Raw genomic sequence first — 17,125 nt, forward strand, 5'->3', positions numbered from 1 at the left:
GGCCAGAGAAACCAGATGAGGGAAGGGACTGATCATACGTGAAAAGATGAGAATGTCACTCAGACTATCTGCTGTATGGAAATAAAACTGACACTGAAACCTTGAGCTCAGGAACATAATATGCAGTGTCACCCTCCAAAATGAGGTACATTTGTTTGCCCACTGGCAACAGAGTTTATTTCCAATTTCAATTTGCATATAGCAGGTGGGAGAATATACATGCTTCTTTTGCTACAAGGAACACAAAAACCAATCAATCAGTCATATCATGGACAGGTAGACAGATAGACCTGCAGACAGAGACCTAAAGGAAGGGAAAGCTATGAATTTGCAGAATTACAGGGTATTTGTACATTTGTCTTGCAACTCATTGTCTTTCCTGCTACGTTTAATCATCAGTATGTTTGGGATTATTCTGTGATCCAAAATTGTGCTGCACCAACAGCAGCAGCACCTGATGCTCTGAAGGACTCATGTCACTGTGCTTGTACTGCACTGCTTCTTTCTCCAAGAACAAATTTTGTTGTACTGTAGCGCTTCAGTATTGTGAAATTTGTTATTATTGACTTGGTTTTCAACAGAGCCTTCCTAGCTGTTTTTTTTTTTTTTCCACTTTTCTCTGCTGAAGCCCAACACAAAAGCACTTTGAATGCACAGTAGAAGAAACTCGTTTCTCACAAAAACTAAAGACAACACATAAAAGACACAAAGTCAATATTGTTATTTCTTACAGAAACTAAAATATATTTTATCTATAAATCAATTTGTTTACTGTTTTATGCATAATATGGTGTATATATTTTAATCAAAAAAGTTTTATCTTACAATTCTGAGCTTGTTAATAAAGTGCATCATTACAACATGGAAGTCTGCTTGAATGGTATTTGTTTTCAGTTTTGCAGATCCCTATACAATAATGAGTTAATTAAGCTTTTTCTCAGTTTTCAGAAATCACAGAGAGGATCTAAGGGTGGATTAACTGCCAAATAAAAGAAGCATTTGATATTTTAGATTTTTTGTTTTTGTGATGTCTGTGACAGTCCAGAGCTTTGAGTTACTGTTGCTTACTCTTGTTTGCAGAGATTAAATTTTTTTCTTTGGTGTTTTTTTCTGTGTTTTGATGGTGTTGAAATGTGCTTTATGAAAAAATATGCAAAGATGAAGATGGCTTGATGCCTGGAAATGGGCAGCCAGATGCACAGTTGTTGATGGACGGTCCAATTTTTTTCAAGCCTTGGTGTATTATTCTAAAGTCATTTTTAAAAGAAATTCAGCATAAACACAAATTTAGAATTTGGCAATCCAACATTTTTATTAGCCTAAATAAGCTGCCAAACCTCACTGTTCCGCCAGCTCTGTAGGTCTTTATTTTAAAGATTTCATCTATATTGACTGAAATTGAAGTAATTGAAGTAAGCTGCCTTTGTCTCACATTTTTATAGCCAGAACGTGTTCTCTGATCGGTTGACTGAACAACCCACCCTGACTCTTGCTCAGCCATATGCCAATTAGACACCTCTAGTTGCTGATTACTAGCCTTTCTTTCTTGTGGCAGTGTTTGGAAAGCATACCTGACTGCTCCTAGATTACATCCTCCCTCCAACCAGTCTAATTTAACTATTCACGGGACAGGTAGCTCTCTCTTTCAGGCTAATGGAAAACATTAGGACTACTTAGAATACATGATCTTGAACAGAAATGAGCAATGAAAAGAGGCATGCCAATGTCGATTTTCAGAGTTCACAGAGATAGATATTTAAATCAACCCTGGGGTGAGATATTTTTGACAATGTTTATCTGCAAAATTGTTCTCATAAAGCTCTGGCTCAGATTTATTCAATCAAAGCATCCTACATACAGCGACTTGCAAAAGTACTCTTTAAAATAGCTCCAGCTCAGTCAGACTGGATGTACTGTGTCTTTTAACTATATCAGCAGCACAGGAGCACCACAGGGGACTGTACTCTCACCATTCCTTTTCACTCTGTACACATCAGACTTCCAGTACAAGACAGACTCCTGTCATCTGCAGAAAAAATCGGATGATTCTGCAGTCGTGGGGTGGATTAGAGATGGACAAGAAGCTGAGTACAGGAAGGTGGTGGACCGCTTTGTGGCATGGTGTGGAAACAATCATCTCATTTTGAACATGACTAAAACAAAGGAGATAATTGTAGATTTTAAGAGAAACAGGAATAAGTCAAAAACTATTTCCATCATGGGAGAAGAAGTGGAGGAGGTGGAGGAGTATAAATACCTCAGTGTTCACCTGGACAACAGACTAGAGTGGAGATGCAACTGTGAAGCCATATACAAGAAGGGACAGAGCAGACTGAACTTCTTGAGGAAGCTTAGGTCCTTTGGTGTTTGCAGCAAGATGCTGCATTTCTTCTATAAGTCTGTTGTGGAGAGTGTGATCTCTTCTACCATCATCTACTGGGGAAGCAGCATCAGAGCCAGGGACTAAAAAAGCTCAACAAACTGATAACGAAGGCTGGCTCTGTTCTGGGGACTCCTCTGGAACCTCTGGAGATCATTGTGGAAAGACAGATTCTTCATAAAATGAAGAACATTATGGAGAACCCTGAGCATCCTCTTCATGAGACTGTCCTACAACAACAGAATGTCTTCAGTCAGAGGCTTCTTCAGATCTGCTGTAAGACGGAGCGCTACAGGAGATCCTTCCTGCCCACAGCCATCAGCATCTACAACGGCTCTTTGAGGAAACCTTCATAATATGAGCTATAACAACATTTAATTTCCCTTTGGGATTAATAAAGTATTTTTGAATTGAATTTGAATTGAATTGAACTGGACTTTTGAAGTCTTGCCTCTGATTCTTGATTGGTTTTAGGCCTGGCTCTTGCCAGGCTTTTCTTACACATAAAGGTGCTTTAATCTAAACAATTCCATTGTAACTCTGGTTGTATATTTAGGGCCATTGTCCTGCTGAATATGAACTTCTGCTCCAGTCTCCAATCTTTTGCAACGTCTAATGGGATTTTCTCTGGGACTGCCCTAAATTTAGCTTGATCCATCTTCCCATCAACTCAGACTAGCTTTCCTGTCCCTGCTGAAGAAGCCCGTCCCCACAGAATAATGCTGCTATCACCATGTTTCACAGTGGGAATGTTGTGTTCATGGTGATGTTCAGCATTGGTTTTCTGCCACATATAACATTATCCATGCAAAATAGAAAGTTAAATTTAGTTCTCATCTTATCAGAGCTCATTCTTGCAGATGTTTGCGGTGTCCCTTACTGGTTTTATGGTAAATTGCTTATGGGAGTTATCAAAAGATTATTTTAACCATAGTTTTCATTTTGCTTCTTTTTGGCAAATTTCTGATTTATGGAGTGTAAGACTAATAGTTATCCTATTGACATGTTATTTCACCTGTGCTGTGGATCACTTGGCTGCTCTTCAATTTAATGCCGTCTTGCTTTTGCGGGAGTTTTTTTCGAGGATAGAGTTAAGGAGGCTGAGTACAATTACACACCACTCCTTATTTGTCAAAGAAATTGAAAACTCTGCATCTTTTTCTTTCCATTTCTCATTTGCAGACCACTTTCTTCCATAATAAAATTATGTTTTAGGGGGTATTTTCTCTTCCCTAAAAAATAGCTTTAACTGTATGGTTCTAATGTGGTAAAATGATAGAATAAAAAAATTCCAGGGGTACAAATACTTTGCAAGCACTGTAAAGAGGAAGACAAGCTAAAGGGGATTTTTATTTTTGCTGAAAAACCAGCTCGTAAGCAGCTAAGTATCTGGGTCAAAGGCACCCTTCCAGGCTCTTATTGGATGCAGAAAACCTGGAGATCAGCAGCATGGCTCAAATCATGCAGTGCATCCTATTGGAAACGCCATGATCTGATGGAATGCAATCGGTCGCCCTGTCTCCTGTGGTCCTAGTTGGTGCCCACTCACTGGACTCAGTCAGCAAGAATTCTACAGTTATCGTAAGGGAACAGATGAGCAGAACTCTAAAACCTTCAGTTTCACAGGTGGTCATATTAGAGTTTGGTTAGATATTTCAAAATAAAAGGAAAAAGCTCATTTGTTTGGCCATGGTTCTAAACAATCAACATGTGATCTGCCAGCCTTTTTAAACAAGCCAAATACTCTGTTCTGTTCATGCGGAAACAAACACATTTGACTCCAGCCTGTATGCCAGAGATGCAACCTTCTTCTCTGGATATCCACAAAATTATTTAGCCAACCAGCTCTTCCTGTCCTTACAATCTCCGTTAATATTCACGCTTCCATCCCAGTGTTGTCTTTGTGCTCTGCATTCAGCACAGGTTAGTTAACAAGGCTGTAAGAATTGTTCCACATTGTTGTGCATGTAATTGTTTTTGATTGCTGGCAATAAAAACACAGAAATTCATTTTACTCCATCCCCCATCTTTTCTTTACAGATGCATTCACCGAAAGGAAAAACCATAAAAGAACAGAATGAACAATGATGCAAAATGCTTTGCCATTTTTGGGGGGTGGTGGTGGGTGGGTGTCAGGCTGTTGTGGTCGTCAGGTTTTGTTATATTCAGCTCTATAATTTTTCTGTTTATGACTTCTGTGTTCTATAGCATTGTCTGAGTTTGGGTCTTCCTAACCACCAGTATACACATGATTGCATGCCATGCAGGTCAAACAGTTAAAGTTTAATAATAATAATATCACGTTTAAGACCAGAAAACAAAGTTTAACATCTAGTTTAGCAAGATTTAGAAGTTGATACTACAGATGTCCTGAGTTGATCTGAAGTACTCTATCAGAGCTTTGATCAGCATTTTAAAATGATCCTGAATAAAATCACGTCCTGATACCTCTGTTGTTGTTTTGACTTGCTTTTTTACATCAGCTGTACCCATGGTTTGCCAAAGAGATATATGATGAAGAGGTGGAGGTGGTGGAGGAGTATAGATACCTCGGTGTTCACCTGGACAACAGACTGGAGTGGAGATGCAACTGTGAAGCCATCTTCAAGAAGGGAGAGAGCAGACTGTACTTTTTGAGGAAGCTTAGGTCCTTTGGTGTTTGCAGCAACATGCTGCATATCTTCTATAAGTCTGTTGTGGAGAGTGTGATCTCTTCTGCCATCATCTGATGGGGTACAGCATCAGAGCCAGGGACTTAAAATAGCTCAACAAGCTGATTAAAAAAAGGCTGGCTCTGTTCTGGGGACTCCTCTGGAACCTCTGGAGATCATTGTGGAAAGACAGATTCTTCATAAAATGAAGAACATTATGGAGAACTCTGAGCATCCTCTTCATGAGACTGTCGTACAACAACAGAGTGTCTTCAGTCAGAGGCTTCTTCAGATCTGCTGTAAGATGGAGCGCTACAGGAGATCCTTCCTGCCCACAGCCATCAGCATCTACAACGGCTCTTTGAAGACACCTTCATAATGAGCTACAACAACATTTAATTTCCCTTTGAGATTAATAAAGTATTTTTGAATTTTGAATTGAATTGAATTTTGCTTAGTCAAAATGTGAAAATCAACAGTCATTTTCATGTGCACGTCTTGCAAACCTGTTATTAGCTCCACACAGAGAAGCCGAAAAACTTATAACAACAATTGAAGATGTTCAAAGAATAGCACTGAGCTTATGAAGTAGGTGAACAGCCTTTTTATGTACTCAATTAACTGGAACCATGTTGAAATATGTCAAGAGCTGATGTCACATCAAAACAGAGAGTAATGTTAGTCCGGCACTTTAGCAAATTTCACACGGAAACATCATCAACTGAGAAAGACTTGAGTTTATTGACAATTGCAGCCTTTTTTCTCTATATATCTTTCAACATGTCTTTAGAAACAAGAGATGAAGCTGTGCATGCTTCAAGGGTCCATTGTTATAACATCATAACAACTTTCTTAACCTAGTTAAGTTATATTGTAAGGTCATATTATAACCCACCTGCAAACGCTACAGTTAGGACACAATGTTGCTGTTAAGAGAAACAGATACTGCAGTGTCACTGGTAAATGGTAAGGGACCGGTGACACTCAAACAACAATCAATGTACTACTGAAGACAATGGAATACTGATGTAACACAGTATGTCATTTTACTGTTTCTCCATGAGATTTTAACAACATATCAGACTGGAATTGATAATATTAAAGACCTATTTGTAACTGAGTCAAATCAATATTAACATCTCTAATTCATAGTTCCCCCACATTGTTCTTTTCTAGTCAGTTATAGAGGAAAATCTCAGTGTAGCGATCCTGTTGGTTGAGCTAATGTCTCACATTTAAAGTATACCTTTCACCATTTCTACAACACCCCCTTGATCCACAGCTCCAGTTTCCATTTACACAAGTCAGTCGATGCAGACTTGTGACTATTTCGCTTGCCGAGTAAAGGGCATCACAGAGATGGGCTAAGTTCTACACCCCTGGTCACATCACTCCTTTTACAGAACACACTGAGAGAGCTAAAAGGTAAAAGAAGTGTTCAGAAAAGTGTTTATTTTTCAACCAGAATAAATACAAATTTTACTTATTTTATATTTTTATATTTTATACAAGACAAATCATTTAATTATGCACGTTTCCCTCTTTCAGCTCTCAGTTAAACACATTGAATTTATCCAGCACCTTGACGTTAAAACCACGACATCTGCAATTAAAAAGCATTCAGACTGGGATCAGTCAGAGCCACAATCCCAGTCGCTGTCCTGACATTTTTACATGATTCCAAGAATTTGTTTGTGTGCCCTTAGGTTAGTGAGATGGAAATAAGATTACATTATGATGTGATACTGTTTAAAAACAGATATTCACAGTAAAATGAGGATTATGTAATTAATCAATATAGATATAGCATCTAGTGCTTAGTCGAAGACTGTATTGATTGCTGGGTTGTCTAATTTCTTTGTATAGCCTGCTATTTGCAAATATTGTCTGTCTGCTATATTAACAACTTGTATTTTATTCACAACTTAAACAAAGAAACTTAACAAACTAAAAAAATTTTAGGCGACCATCTTAACAAACTAAAAATTGGGCCCATGATGTGGGCCAATCCGACCACATCATGGTCCACCTGATTCCTGCATACAGGCAGAAACTAAAGCTCTGCAAACCTGTTGTGAGGACGACAAGGAAGTGGAGCAGTGAGGCTGTGGAGAATCTCCAGGCGTGTTTAGGCTGTACAGACTGGGATGTGTTCAGGACTACTACCAACAGTCTGGACGAGTACACAGAGGCTGTGACTTCCTACATCAGCTTCTGTGAGGACAGCTGTGTACCATCATGCACCAGGGTGAGTTACAACAACGACAAACCCTGGTTCACAGCTAAACTCAGAAGGTTAAGACTGGATAAGGAAGAGGCCTTCAGGAGTGGGGACAAAGACATATACAGAGAGGCGAAGTACAAGTTTGGCAAGGCAGTGAAAGAGGCCAAACGACTGTACTCTGAGAAGCTCCAAAACCAGTTCTCAGCCAACGACTCTGCGTCTGTCTGGAAAGGGCTCAAGCAAATCACCAACTACAAGCCGAAAGCCCCCCACTCCATCAACGACCGACGCCTCGCCAACGACCTGAACAAGTTCTACTGCCGCTTTGAAAGACAAAGGGACAGTCCTGCAACCATCCCCCACGACGCCCCCCAACAGCTGCAGCCACAATCCACCACCCCCATCTCTCCAACCTCAAGAGGGGCCTTGGCACCTCCAACCACCACCCTGAAGTTCCCCCCCACCAGCCCCCTACCCACGCCGAGGACGGCTCTTTCCATCCAGGAGAGGGACGTAAACAAACACTTCAGGAGACAGAACCCCCGGAAAGCTGCTGGTCCGGATTCTGTCTCACCAGCCAGCCTGAAGCACTGCGCTGATCAGCTGTCTCCAGTCTTCACAGATATTTTTAACACCTCACTGGAGACATGTCATGTGCCAGCCTGCTTCAAGTCCTCCACCATCGTCCTTGTTCCCAAGAAGCCAAGGACCACAGGGCTTAATGACTTCAGACCGTCGCCCTGACCTCTGTGGTGATGAAGTCCTTTGAGCGCCTTGTGCTCTCACACCTAAAAGACATCACCGACCCCCTCCTGGACCCCCTGCAGTTTGCCTACAGAGCCAACAGGTCTGTAGATGATGCAGTCAACATAGCCCTTCACTTCATCCTCCGGCACCTGGACTCCACAGGAACCTATGCCAGGATCCTGTTTGTGGATTTCAGCTCTGCCTTCAACACCATCGTCCCAGTTCTGCTACAGGAGAAGCTCTCCCAGCTGAGTGTGCCCGACTCCACCTGCAGGTGGATCACTGACTTCCTGTCTGACAGGAAGCTGCGCGTGAGGCTGGGGAAGCACGTTTCTGACTCCCTGACCATCAGCACCGGTTCCCCCCAAGGCTGTGTTCTCTCTCCTCTGCTCTTCTCCCTGTACACCAACAGCTGCACCTCCAGTCACCACTCTGTCAAGCTTCTGAGGTTTGCGGACGACACCACCCTGATCGGACTCATCTCTGATGGTGACGAGTCCGCGTACAGATGGGAGGTGGACCATCTGTTGGACTGGTGCAGCCAGAACAACTTTGAGCTCAACGCTCTAAAGACAGTGGAGATGGTTGTGGACTTCAGGCAGAACCCAGCCCCACCTGCCCCCATCACCCTCTGTGACTCCACAATTGACACTGTGGAATATTTCCGCTTCCTGGGAACCATCATCTCCCAGGATCTCAAGTGGGAGCCAAACATCAGCTCCCTCATCAAGAAAGCCCAGCAGAGGATGTTCTTCCTGCGGCAGCTGAAGAAATTCAACCTGCCAAAGATTATGATGGTGCACTTCTACACAGCCATCATTGAGTCCATCCTCACCTCCTCCATCACCATCTGGTACGCTGCTGCTGCAGCCAAGGATAAGGGCAGGCTGCAGCGTGTCATTCGGTCTGCTGAGAAGGTGATTGGCTGCAGTCTACTGTCGCTCCAGGAACTGTACACCTCCAGGACCCTGAAGCGGGCAGGGAAGATTCTGGCTGATCCCTCCCACCCCGGTCACAGACTCTTTGAAACTTTCCCCTCTGGCAGGAGGCTGCGGTCCATCCGGACCAAAACCTCACGCCACAAGAACAGTTTTTTCCCATCTGCCCGGAAACCACCCCCCCCCTTTTTTTTGCTGACAGGACACTTGTAACCTGTAACTCTATGCGTTACATTAACGCTCAGCTTGGACTCCTGCTTTACTTGCACTGCCATACTTGCACAATGATCACCTGCACTGTTGTATTGCTCTTGCATCTTATACTGCTCTATACTTACTCTCACTCACTTAAAACTGTGCACATATATTTATATTATATTGTAGATATGTTTATACTGTTTAATTTGTATTGTATTGCACTGACTACGCCAAAACAAATTCCTTGTATGTCCAAAAACGTACTTGGCAATAAAGCTTTTCTGATTCTGATTCTGATTCTGATTCTGATGATCACGTATTTAAAATGAGTTTGAGTATGCAAAGGCTACCTTTTACTTATAAAATGTTATTTTTCTCTCATGACTCTCACTTAAAATGGATAAGGTCAGGATATTTACAGAATGATGAAAAAACCACTTAAACAACTTTAGGCCCCGTTGAAAACGTTCATTGCATTACTGTTTAGATTTTACTGTGCATGATGCCTCTTGCCCAGTGCTGGTTACAGGGACCAGCCAACTCTGGAACAATGCATATTATGTAAAACACGCTGCACCTGTGTAGGGTGATTTCCAGTCATCCCTCTGGGTGATATTGTTAGTAGAGTTGCAGAAGACTCTGGGCAGTCCTATCCAAGAAGATTTTAGCCGAGCAGAGAGAAGACGTCTGAAGATGTTAAGTCTGGCAGAGGTGGTAAATCGCCTGTGCCAAGCCTTCTGCTTGCAGCATCATGCAATAGCTTAATCTGGTACAAATCAATGTGTGGTGAGCTGGGTCTATGTCACACCTCCTGCAGCAGTGAGCACCTTCGAGGTGCAAACTCTGTCAAGCGCCCACTCGCTCAAGTACCGACTGGGGATGGTCCAACCAGCATTGGCAGCTGTAAAGGGTCTGAGGAGAACAAAAACAGAGAAGAAATAAAAAAGATATAAACGTCTGACCAGAGAGTATTAAAAGTGTTGACATAAACTTGTTTTAGGATAGTTGCAAAGCTACAAGCATCAAAAAAGAAGAAAAATGGATTGTAGATGCTCAAGACCCTGAATTCAGTGTCTTTTATTTTGCACACCGTCAGTAGAAACTGGCCAAAAACTATGAAATGATTTGCACTTCACTCGTCTGGTTTTCTCATTCAATATAACTCTTCATCTTAGTGTGCTGCAAACTGAGATAGTGCTTGCGCATAAAAATACGTTTTAATATTATGCCTTCAGGTTTCAGACTCCGTGCAGCACTACAGGAGACAAATCATTTCACTTGTGCAACATATTAATGAAGCAGTGGGTGCTGTTTTTGAATCTTTTCTTTTATTTATTCCTTGAGACACATTCTAATTTTCAAAGACAGGAGTTAAAGCTTTGGATTTTTGCTCTTCTATGTTATTCTGTGCTTAACTGTTGGCCCTGCCGCCAAGGCTGTTCATCGAGCTCACCCACAAGAAACTGATTCTATTAACCCCCTACGCCTTTCAGCAGCTCCACAGTCTGCCTTCAACTGACCTGACTGTTCATGGCCGTGAGATCCCCAGATCCCATTGACCCAGAATGTATTACTTAAGGCTTTTTCCCTTTCATTCATTTCTTGTTCAAATTAGCTTGCTTCTGCAGCTTCACTTCTCTGCTTCCAGCTGGCTAATAAACAAAATGAATGAAAGCTACTATTGTGAATGGATCAGGTGGAAACAATCATTTCAACTGTGGACAAATATAGTTAATGTATTCTAACTTTGTGTATCACAGTCAAGCTCTATTCATCTCTCACTATTTTGTTAAAACTCTACCTCATAAATAGCCTATTTTTAAACTACATTTGTAATTCATGTATATGATGACAGTGGGCAGTATTTATTACAAATTGAAGCAAAGACAAAAATTATTTCACAATTGTGGATATTATTAGGCTGTGACAAGGTGTTGTGATATTAAAACAGCTAAATATTTCTCATCTAACTGTTCATTTGCTGTCAAAATGTGATGACTGGTGCTTAGGGGTAACGGTGGTAGAGGTTTGTCTTGTAACCGGTGGGTTTTCGGTTTGAACCTCAGCTCGCTCCGTCTCAGTCGTTGTGTGTAAGTAGAAATGTAGTAAATATATATGCTTTAAAATGTAGGAAAACTTTGACCCAAGGTAGAAACATTTACAATCCTGAAAATACTGTGAAGAGACTACTGATATAATTAGCAGCGCTAAATGCGTTAATGGTGCTAATGACTAATAAAAGTGGTGAAAAACAGTTCTTAATATTATTCTTTTCTTTCTTCTTTTACTAAAATACTAAACACTCCTGATTTGATAATGGGAGTGTTTAATTTGACCTCTCTTAATCTCTCATATGTTGCCTCTGCTTGTGAATAATCTGTGACTGTTCATGGCAGAAAGGGTCATTTAAGCCAATTATTAGTAATTAACAGTGTCACTGGATGTATAGGTCCTTCTCAAAATATTAGCATATTGTGATAAAGTTCATTATTTTCCATAATGTCATGATGAAAATTTAACATTCATATATTTTAGATTCATTGCACACTAACTGAAATATTTCAGGTCTTTTATTGTCTTAATACGGATGATTGTGGCATACAGCTCATGAAAACCCAAAGTTCCTATCTCACAAAATTAGCATATTTCATCCAAACAATAAAAGAAAAGTGTTTTTAATACAAAAAACGACAACCTTCAAATAATCATGTACTGTTATGCACTCAATACTTGGTCGGGAATCCTTTGGCAGAAATGACTACTTCAATGCGGCGTGGCATGGAGACAATCAGCCTGTGGCACTGCTGAGGTCTTATGGAGGCCCAGGATGCTTCGATAGCGGCCTTTAGCTCATCCAGAGTGTTGGGTCTTGAGTCTCTCAACGTTCTCTTCACAATATCCCACAGATTCTCTATGGGGTTCAGGTCAGGAGAGTTGGCAGGCCAATTGAGCACAGTGATACCATGGTCAGTAAACCATTTACCAGTGGTTTTGGCACTGTTAGCAGGTGCCAGGTCGTGCTGAAAAATGAAATCTTCATCTCCATAAAGCTTTTCAGCAGATGGAAGCATGAAGTGCTCCAAAATCTCCTGATAGCTAGCTGCATTGACCCTGCCCTTGATAAAACACAGTGGACAAACACCAGCAGCTGACACGGCACCCCAGACCATCACTGACTGTGGGTACTTGACACTGGACTTCTGGCATTTTGGCATTTCCTTCTCCCCAGTCTTCCTCCAGACTCTGGCACCTTGATTTCCGAATGACATGCAGAATTTGCTTTCATCCGAAAAAAGTACTTTGGACCACTGAGCAACAGTCCAGTGCTGCTTCTCTGTAGCCCAGGTCAGGCGCTTCTGCCGCTGTTTCTGGTTCAAAAGTGGCTTGACCTGGGGAATGCGGCACTTGTAGCCCATTTCCTGCACACGCCTGTGCACGGTGGCTCTGGATGTTTCTACTCCAGACTCAGTCCACTGCTTCCGCAGGTCCCCCAAGGTCTGGAATTGGCCCTTCTCCACAATCTTCCTCAGGGTCTGGTCACCTCTTCTCGTTGTGCAGCGTTTTCTGCCACACTTTTCCTTCCCACAGACTTCCCACTGAGGTGCCTTGATACAGCACTCTGGGAACAGCCTATTCGTTCAGAAATTTATTTCTGTGTCTTACCCTCTTGCTTGAGGGTGTCAATAGTGGCCTTCTGGACAGCAGTCAGGTCGGCAGTCTTACCCATGATTGGGGTTTTGAGTGATGAACCAGGCTGGGAGTTTTAAAGGCCTCAGGAATCTTTTGCAGGTGTTTAGAGTTAACTCGTTGTTTCAGATGATTAGGTTCATAGCTCGTTTAGAGACCCTTTTAATGATATGCTAATTTTGTGTGATAGGAATTTTGGGTTTTCATGAGCTGTATGCCAAAATCATCTGTATTAAGACAATAAAAGACCTGAAATATGTCAGTTAGTGTGCAATGAATCTAAAATATATGAATGTTAAATTTTCATCTTGACATTATGGAAAATAATGAACTTTATCACAATATGCTAATATTTTGAGAAGGACCTGTAGCTGCTTTTCAGGTCATTTTACCCCTAGTGCCCCTCCACCCACCAAATAAGTCACAAAAATGATTTAAGTAGTATTTTTGAAGCCAGCTTCATTTTGATAAAATCTATTGTGCCCCTTTACCACTCCATCTCAACACTCTGTATTCAGAATTAGTAGCTTTGCAGCTGACAAGAATGAAAATATAAGCATCAAAGTCTGACACTATTTCAATTCTAAATCTTGTAATTATAAATGCAGCTGAAGATAAGGACAAGCATTGCAGGAGGATAACAGACAGTGCCTATTTGGTTTATTTATTTAACCGTATGCTTCACCTTGACCAAAGTAATTTTTAAACGTTTAGGTAAAAGCCTTTTGGAATGGCAAATATCCACACCAAAAACCTGAGTTGAAGCATCTCTGCTTTATTTTCTGTATGGCTTCTTTTAAACTAAACTCTGACCTCACCCTGTAGTCTGAAGTGCAAGAGTTAAAATCTGTCTTTACTTAATGATAGATCTTTTGCTTTTGCAATATCTTGGATGTTTTCAATGTCACCACATTGTGTGTATGTTTTTAGCAAAGCCCATCAGTTTCTCACAGTGTCTTTCAATGCATGTGTGATGCAGTTACAAAATATTAATTCTGTTTCTGTTACAGCTTCCAACTTAGTACACAAGAAGCTGACAAAATATTCCCACTGACAAGCTTAGATCCTTATTTTCAAATATGACAAGCTGTAAAGACACAGTAAAGTGAAGCAGGTTTTTCAATAACCTGCATCACTCTGGGAAATAAAGACCTAGATGTCTTGCTGAATTAAGCACACATTGGTAACATAGAATTTCAAAACATTAGAACTTTATGCTTATGTAAACAGATATCAAGGTTGCCCATTCATTCATTTTGAGTTTTGATTAAAAAAGCTTCTGTTTTAGAGGTAAGGAGTATTATTTAAAAATAAAGCCAGTATGCCTGTAGAAAATTAGAAATTCAGAATGCATCTTTAAAAAATGTCTTTACAAATGCACAAATGAGACTCAGCTGCAATGCTTTGCCAAAAACCCACATGTAGTTAATGCAGGCCATTTTTTGCAGTTCTTTCAGATAATGAAAATCATTTTACTAGGCTGTTGAGATGTTGCATGTGGCACTATCTGGAAGGAGTAGGTATCTCAACCCTACCAGTTACTCGAACCGTCTGCCTTCCGAAAGCAGCTGCTCCTGAAGCTGGGGTTATCAACTCAATCAGCTGCATATTTATCGCTGTTTTGAAGATACTAAGCTTCTTTCCCCCTACTTCCCTTTGCTGCAGGTGCAGGGCTATGGCTAGTTAAGCAAGCAGACAGAATAACATGATTGATACCAACAGGAAAGAATTTGAAATAAGCTGCACACATTCAGGCTCACCACACAAAGACCACTTAAATTAAATGAAACTCACAAAACTGGGTGGTTTTGTGAAAAATTTGAAATTCTACTTACTATCTCTGCACTGTATTTCTTATTTTCCAGCTACCTTTACATTGGACTTTGCATTAAAAAAATTCATCAATTAAATTTAACACTTACAGCAAATGAAAACACAAAATTTAAGATTGGAATATTACATCAAACCAATAAAAACATTTGAATGCAAAAATGTGGGCTTAATGAAAGGTTTGTTTAATACCTACCGAAATGCTGTTGTTTTCAAAAGGTACTTTTAATCTGACAAACAAAACCTCATTGGAAGGCATATTCCAATTTAATGAATGTGAGTGCATATAACAACAAAACTGGCATAATTGATTCCTTTTCCCAGTTTTTATTTTTTAATAATTGATCTTACAAATTTAAAGAGTGTAATCTCTTCTGTTAATTGTATTATGCTATTGTATTAGATGTACCTTGACACAACTGAAACACATGGTTTTCCCTCAATATGCTTTCCGATGATTAAATAATAAACAAATAAAATAAATTACTTGAAAATTGGGCTGCATGGTGGCGCAGTTGGTAGCACTGTTACCTTGCAGCGAGAAGGTCCTGGGTTCAATTCCCAGCCTGGGGTCTTTCTGCATGGAGTTTGCATGTTCTCTCCGTGCATGCGTGGGTTCTCACCGGGTACTCCGGCTTCCTCCCACAGTCCAAAGACATGCCTGTTAGGTTAATTGGTCACTCTAAATTTCCCTTAGGTGTATGAATGAGTGTGTGGTTGTATGTGTGTTGCCCTGTGATGGACTGGCGACCTGTCCAGGGTGTACCCTGCCTCTCGCCCATAGACAGCTGGAGATAGGCACCAGCTCCCCCGCGACCCACTATGGAACAAGCGGTAGAAAATGACTGACTGACTACTTGAAAATTGGATTTTAGTCCTCTTTACAGGTAACTGTACCAATTCTGTACCTGTCAATCAAATTTGCCATAAACTAAACTTCATTATGCTGACACCACAGTTGAAGCACTACAATGCTGGCAGTTCCAGAGTATGCAGATTGTTAAAGATTTTTCCTTTAGAGCAGATCTTGGCATTTTATGGCCCACGGGACACATCTCACCATTTAGATGCCCATGGCTAGCCTGCGTGCGGAGTGGAAATCAAACATGCATAAGGTGTTAAATCGGTTTGCATGTCTAAATATGTTGCATTCACTTTGACACCCCGGGTTTTATTTTAAAAGTAAAGTTTTTCGTTTTCTAATAAACACCCAAATCTTTCAACAGTGTGCCATTGTAAGCAAAGTGTGCACCCTGAGAGATAGATGCAAATCTCAGTTTATGCTAAAAGAAAAAAAAAGATTGATCCCGGGTTGCAAACTTTACATTGGGGCTTGAAAGGGATGTTGTTTTTAAGTTGGATGCTTTTTTTCATACTTCAAAATACAAGTATCAAACTTGGATATGAGGTGTCAAGTGTAAAGAACTCCCCTTAACATCCAGGGCTCATGATATTTCATGAGACTGATACAACTAGATATTGCAAGACAAACCCATCACTTCAAAGAAAAATGCTTTTCCATTTTAAAATTGCCAAATGTCACAAGATGTCCTCTGTTAAATACTTATGCCCTCTGTCAAATATATGCATGGACCAAAAACAACCATGTATAATAGTACACATATATTGGATCTACCATATATATATATACACAGTACAGACAAAAAGTTTGGACACACCTTCTCATTCAAAGAGTTTTCTTTATTTTCATGACTATGAATATTGTAGCTTCACACTGAAGGCATCAAAACTATGAATGAACACATGTGGAATTATGTACTGAACAATAAAGTGTGAAACAACTGAAAATATGTCTTATATTCTAGGTTCTTCAAGGTTCTTTGATTACTGCTCCACACACTCTTGGCATTCTGTTGATGAGCTTCAAGAGGTAGTCACCTGAAATGGTTTTCCAACAGTCTTGAAGGAGTTCCCAGAGATGCTTAGCACTTTTTGGCCCTTTTGCCTTCACTCTGCGGTCCAGCTCACCCCAAACTATCTCGATTGGGTTCAGGTCCGGTGACTGTGGAGGCCAGGTCATCTGGCACAGCACCCCATCACTCTCCTTCTTGGTCAAATAGCCCTTACACAGCCTGGAAGTGTGTTTGGGGTCATTGTCCTGTTGAAAAATAAATGATGGTCCAACTAAACGCAAACAGGATGGAATAGCATGCCGCTGCAAGATGCTGTGGTAGCCATGCTGGTTCAGTATGCCTTCAATTTTGAATAAATCCCCAACAGTGTCACCAGCAAAGCACCCCCACACCATCACACCTCCTCCTCCATTCTTCACGGTGTGAACCAGGCGTGTAGAGTCCATTCGTTCACCTCTTCTGCGCCGCACAAAGATACAGTGGTTGGAACCAAAGATCTCAAACTTGGACTCATCAGACCAAAGCACAGATTTCCACTGGTCTAATGTCCATTCCTTGTGTTCTTTAGCCCAAACAAGTCTCTTCTGCTTGTTGCC

The 17,125-nt window shown here is 40.9% G+C and overlaps 1 protein-coding gene across 4 annotated transcripts in view; it reads right to left on the bottom strand.

Moving 5' to 3' along the window:
- thsd7ba (thrombospondin, type I, domain containing 7Ba) overlaps positions 1–17,125 on the bottom strand; it is a 356,829-nt gene that overhangs the window by 250,392 nt on the left and 89,312 nt on the right. For all 4 annotated transcript variants that reach the window (XM_047371186.1, XM_047371185.1, XM_047371187.1 and 1 more), the window contains exon 2: positions 9,716–10,050. The gene's annotated coding sequence lies outside the window, so the exon portion shown is untranslated. The remainder of the gene's footprint in view (positions 1–9,715; positions 10,051–17,125) is intronic.

This window comes from Girardinichthys multiradiatus, chromosome 7, assembly GCF_021462225.1.
Source record: "Girardinichthys multiradiatus isolate DD_20200921_A chromosome 7, DD_fGirMul_XY1, whole genome shotgun sequence".
Classification (NCBI taxonomy): Eukaryota; Metazoa; Chordata; class Actinopteri; order Cyprinodontiformes; family Goodeidae; genus Girardinichthys; species Girardinichthys multiradiatus.